Genomic DNA, 6,478 nt, shown 5'->3' with positions numbered 1-6,478 from the left:
GGTTACATCCGCAGGTTATACAATAAATAACCGCTTGAGTATCACAGAGCACAATACCACAGATGTGGGTTTTGATGAACTGTGTCTAAACGCAGAAAGCAGATCCACCTAGTTGTACTTTACTATTTCATCTCTTTCCTTTGCAAACTGTCCTCATTGCTTTCATCCCTTTATCTTTCTCTAATTTTCATATATAGGTGCACTCTCATTGGTGTACTTTCATATAAATTCTCTACTATCATACCACGCTGTCAATGCCCGATCTCGTCCGATCTTGGAAGCCAAACAGCGTTGGGCCGGGTTAGTACCGGGAGAGGAGACTTCCTGCGAATACCCGGTGTTGTAGAGCAGGGATTATTTCCCTTCCTATGTGAATTTGCGATGCCAACAGCAGTATCACCACTAATTCTCACTCCTATGAGATTTTTTCATACTTGAGGCCTACGACCAATTATTGTGGCTTTCGTCAGAAAGTCAGGTCCCTTCGAATGCAGAAGACTATCTACCTTTGAATTTAAGTAGCCCTATTGGGACGTACTTATCAGATATTCCTTATGACCACTCCTTGGTCCCATCAATACAGATATTCTGTACTGGTCAGGGGAAATGGGGGGAAGACGATCAAATGTCTACAACCATTCCAATCACACACTGTGATTAAACAGACCAGAACATTTTAAAATCTTTATTATTCTATCTTTCTCTTATATGGATCAACTATATGGGTAACTTTGTTATAAACGTCAATATTAAAAGTTAATTTTTAAGTACTTCTTTCTATATGTTATGGGGTTGCTCCAAGGTAGGTAGCTCTTAGCTTAGACATATTGTAGTAAGGAGCCATTATCACGTGGCTCCTTGCTGGTTAATCTTAGACCCAGATTGGGGTAATGCAGGTGTGAGCTGTGGTGCCTCTGGACTGGCTGAGCTGGACGGCCTTAGTGTGGAATACCTTTCCATTCTATTAACACTTTTCACTTATTAATTTCTTAACACTATTTCTCTATTTTAATTGCATTTCATTTTTGTATCACTTTCTCTATAGCTTCACACAGACAAGCCACACATATATATTTAATACATATTTCATACCACACATAAATTAAACATGTCAAGCATAATGTAATTATATAATAGAGTTTAACATCATATATATATATATATATATATATATACAGTTCCAGACCCGGCACTCCTAAAATAATTCAAATTAAACGCCCGGTGCCTTCATAAGCAAAAGCAATTGCATGTATAGTTACGAGTAAAGCGGCACTCTCAGGTCTTCTTTCAAGAAAGACAGGACATCACCCCGTCAAGCAACGTTTCGGTTTTATTTCAAAAAACCGTCTTCAGGCTTACATAACAGTACACAAACAAAATTCTTACCTATATAGCAGCATATCACCATGTGCAGATCGTGCCAGGTGTGCACAGCGTCCATTTCCGCCAAAGCGTCAATTTCCACTGACATCACCTGGAACGCAAAGTAACCACTGTGTATTAACCCTTCACCAACAAATCATATTCAAGTGACAGAGACATGGACACATATATTTCAAAAGTCAATAAACACAATAGTGCAAATTAACTAATTCATTATTACATAATGATGACTATATGCAGTCAGACATGTAAGGATACAAATACTTATGCAACGGTGATTGTTTTTGTAGTTAAAAACTAAAACATAACTCATTACAACCAGCCTTTAAAACAAAAAACTGGAGAAAGACAATGTTTCATTTAATCCATGTGGGGCTATGGTATTTAGAAAATAGATCCACCTGGTTTCACACCGCAACAACGCTTTGTTGCGATCACCCCCCCTGCGTCCTTCAGGGATGTGATCGATCATTTTATACCTTAAGCTAGATAAATTGTGACCCTTAGCTTTGAAGTGCTTGGCAACAGGTTGTTCCGAAACCCTGCCTTCTAGGGCTAATTTGATGGCACTCCTGTGTTGTGCCATCCTCTCTTTGAAGGTACAAGAGGTTTTACCTACATAAAGGAGTCCACATGGACACTTTATGTAGTATACTACAAAACGAGTGGTACAAGTTAGACAGTGTGTTATTTTGATTGCTTTACCCGAATGCGGGTGATAACATGTATCACCAGTTTCCAAGTAAATACATGTTGTGCAGCCTAGGCATCTATAATTGCCAGGCTTTTTACTCAAAAAATTACTGGATTGTGGAGATGAGAAATCTGAAATATCCGAGTGCACCAGTATGTCACGCAGATTTCTACCTCTCCGATAACAAGGTAACAGCTTGGTACTGGATAGAGATTTTAAATCGGGGTCAGCTTGCAATATCGGCCAAATCCTTTTTGCCTTAGAAGTCAGCTTTTTACTTGCAGTAGTAAATTTGCTTACATATACCAATGCTTCTTGGTCACCCTTACTCTTGCTAGTTGACTTACACTTAGGGGTAGCTAATACCTTCATTTTAGCTTGTTGTAACAATTTATTCGGATAGCCCCGTTGTAAGAATCTCTGGATCATCAAATCCATTTGATTCAATTTATCTTGTTCATTGCTACAGATGCGATGCACTCTGAGCAATTGGGAATAAGGAAGTCCCCTTTTTAGGGGTTCTGGGTGAAAACTGGAAGCTAATAAATAATTGTTACAATCTGTTGGTTTTCTAAATATAGAGGTGTTAAAGCCAGTAGCAGATCTATTAATACTGACGTCAAGGAAATGGATATTGTCTTTCTGAATGTTGAATGTGAATTTAATATTGGGGTCTCTCATATTAATCTCTGTCATCATTAGAACAAAGGACTCCCGGGTACCAGTCCATAATAAAAACACGTCGTCTATGTACCTAAGAAAAAACGGAATATACCTCTTATATTCCTCTTTAGCAAAAAAGAGTTGTTTCTCAAGATCAAACATGAATGCGTTCGCATACGCGGGGGCCACAGGGGACCCCATCGCGCAGCCAAGCACTTGCAGGTAATAACACTTATTAAATAAGAAATAATTGCGTGTGAGAACCAAGTTAAGAAGATCAATGAAAACATTAACGTCTGGTCCATGATATAATTGCGGATTATCCTCGATCAATTTTCTGACCGCAGGAACACCCCTATCATGTGGTATGTTGGTGTACAGACTGACAATGTCAGCTGTACATAACCAACATTCCCCAGTTGGTACATTAGCACTATTCAATTTCTCCAGAAATGAAAAAGTATCTTTTAAATATGTGCTCTGATTTTGAATGACAGGTTGTAAATAATAATCTAGATATCTAGAAACTTGGTAGAATAACGAGTTGCGGGCAGCAATGATCGGGCGACCGGGTGGATGGGTCGCACTCTTGTGAAGTTTTGGGATCAAATAAAAAACAGGTATGGCTGGTGTTTTATTCATTAAAGCTACGACTGTATCAGAGTCAATCAGACCATCCCTGTCCGCACCCTGCAATACATAGCTTAAATCACTAATGAATTCATCTGTAGGATCACGCATCAGTTTAATGTAGACATTAATATCAGATAATTGACGATCAGCTTCGCTGATATAATCCTTCAGATCTTGAATCACTATCCCACCCCCCTTGTCGGCGGGGCGGATAGTGATATCTTTACGACCCGAAAGATTAGTCAGAGCTTTACGTTCAGAATAAGTTAAATTACCCTTAATTTTAACAGGATTAGAGGTCAATTTATCAATTTCATTATGCATGGTTCTGGTGTATGAACGAATGGCTGCATTGGAAGACATAGGATCAAACTGTGATTTAGAACGTATAGGACAATCACTAATAGAAACCACTTTTGAGTCCTTGTTAGAAAAGAACTCTTTCAATCGTAGCTGTCTATTGAAGCGTGCCAAGTCCACCTTACTCTCAAAACTTTGATGTTTAGTTGTAGGAATGAAACTCAGTCCTCGTTGAAGTACGCGTACTTCAATATCTGATAAAGGGACAGATGATAGATTATAGATCACTTCTTTGTTCTTCCCGTTTTTTTTGCACTCTCTTTCACACTGCCTTCCCCTTCTGGTTCGTCCTCTGGTAGGGCGTCCCTCTGTGCCCTGGTCTTTATCCCTAAAGGGACTTTTGCTTTGTTATATCTCCTACTCGTAGTTGGTTTATCCGTGTCACTTTGAGATGTCCCACTGGAAGCATAAGTCTCCAATGGGAATTGTCTGGGATTTCCACGAAATCTAGGACGATAAGGCTTAGATCTATTGAATTGTGGGTTAGAGAAATTGTATACTCGATTGTCCTCATAATCACGTGTAACAGCTGAAATTTTTTTTGTTTTGAATGCTATCAAATCATCTCGATATTTCTCTGACTGATTCTGTAATTTTAACAGCCATCCATTATCCTTATCAGAGCTCAAACCTTCCAAACATGTTGCCTCTAAGCATTTGATTTTTTCACGAACAATATTAAGTTCTCTAGTCGCCTCCTCAATTACGAGTAAGATCAAGTCAAATGAGGCTTTGTTTAAAACAGCTGCCCACCTGCGGCAGAATTCAGCATTATTACGGCCAATTGTCGGTACATTTTTAATACGGAAACCACGTGGGATTTTCCGTTCCCGATAATAATCGGACAATGACACGCCATGGTAATAAAAATCCGTTTCTTTTTTCTTTAATTTAAGCAATTGGAAAAAGTAGGATTCATTAGAATTCAGTCTAGTGGTGGTAGCCAGTTTATCCTTAATTAAGATGCGCTCCGCATCTATGTCAGACAATGATGAAAGTTCACCTTGGGGGTATGTTGCAACATGTAACCCCATGCCATCATCTTTGCCACTTTCCATGATATACAACAAACGTGAAGTAAAGTACAGTCAAATTGTGCAGGTTAAAATCACTCCTTGATTCAGGAAAAATGTAAACATGCCACAAAATCTTGAGTGGGTGCCCTGGTCATTTAAGCATACTGCGATGCAAGATATATACAGTTCCAGACCCGGCACTCCTAAGATAATTCAAATTAAACGCCCGGTGCCTTCATAAGCAAAAGCAATTGCATGTATAGTTACGAGTAAAGCGGCACTCTCAGGTCTTCATTCAAGAAAGACAGGACATCACCCCGTCAAGCAACGTTTCGGTTTTATTTCAAAAAACCGTCTTCAGGCTTACATAACAGTACACAATCAAAATTCTTACCTATATAGCAGCATATCACCATGTGCAGATCGTGCCAGGTGTGCACAGCGTCCATTTCCGCCAAAGCGTCAATTTCCGCTGACATCACCTGGAACGCAAAGTAACCACTGTGTATTAACCCTTCACCAACAAATCATATTCAAGTGACAGAGACATGGACACATATATTTCAAAAGTCAATAAACACAATAGTGCAAATTAACTATTGTTATTGTCCTATACGTTCTAAATCACAGTTTGATCCTATGTCTTCCAATGCAGCCATTCGTTCATACACCAGAACCATGCATAATGAAATTGATAAATTGACCTCTAATCCTGTTAAAATTAAGGGTAATTTAACTTATTCTGAACGTAAAGCTCTGACTAATCTTTCGGGTCGTAAAGATATCACTATCCGCCCCGCCGACAAGGGGGGTGGGATAGTGATTCAAGATCTGAAGGATTATATCAGCGAAGCTGATCGTCAATTATCTGATATTAATGTCTACATTAAACTGATGCGTGATCCTACAGATGAATTCATTAGTGATTTAAGCTATGTATTGCAGGGTGCGGACAGGGATGGTCTGATTGACTCTGATACAGTCGTAGCTTTAATGAATAAAACACCAGCCATACCTGTTTTTTATTTGATCCCAAAACTTCACAAGAGTGCGACCCATCCACCCGGTCGCCCGATCATTGCTGCCCGCAACTCGTTATTCTACCAAGTTTCTAGATATCTAGATTATTATTTACAACCTGTCATTCAAAATCAGAGCACATATTTAAAAGATACTTTTTCATTTCTGGAGAAATTGAATAGTGCTAATGTACCAACTGGGGAATGTTGGTTATGTACAGCTGACATTGTCAGTCTGTACACCAACATACCACATGATAGGGGTGTTCCTGCGGTCAGAAAATTGATCGAGGATAATCCGCAATTATATCATGGACCAGACGTTAATGTTTTCATTGATCTTCTTAACTTGGTTCTCACACGCAATTATTTCTTATTTAATAAGTGTTATTACCTGCAAGTGCTTGGCTGCGCGATGGGGTCCCCTGTGGCCCCCGCGTATGCGAACGCATTCATGTTTGATCTTGAGAAACAACTCTTTTTTGCTAAAGAGGAATATAAGAGGTATATTCCGTTTTTTCTTAGGTACATAGACGACGTGTTTTTATTATGGACTGGTACCCGGGAGTCCTTTGTTCTAATGATGACAGAGATTAATATGAGAGACCCCAATATTAAATTCACATTCAACATTCAGAAAGACAATATCCATTTCCTTGACGTCAGTATTAATAGATCTGCTACTGGCTTTAACACCTCTATATTTAGAA

General features: G+C 39.1%; 1 pseudogene; it reads left to right on the top strand.

Moving 5' to 3' along the window:
* Window positions 1-230: 230 nt before the first annotated feature.
* On the top strand, window positions 231-349 carry LOC134960145 (5S ribosomal RNA; annotated as a pseudogene).
* The last annotated feature ends 6,129 nt before the right edge of the window (window positions 350-6,478 follow it).

The sequence above is a fragment of the Pseudophryne corroboree genome, chromosome 1 (assembly GCF_028390025.1).
Source record: "Pseudophryne corroboree isolate aPseCor3 chromosome 1, aPseCor3.hap2, whole genome shotgun sequence".
Classification (NCBI taxonomy): Eukaryota; Metazoa; Chordata; class Amphibia; order Anura; family Myobatrachidae; genus Pseudophryne; species Pseudophryne corroboree.
Note: the sequence above shows the minus strand (reverse complement) of the source record. Positions and strands in the feature narration are given on the sequence as shown.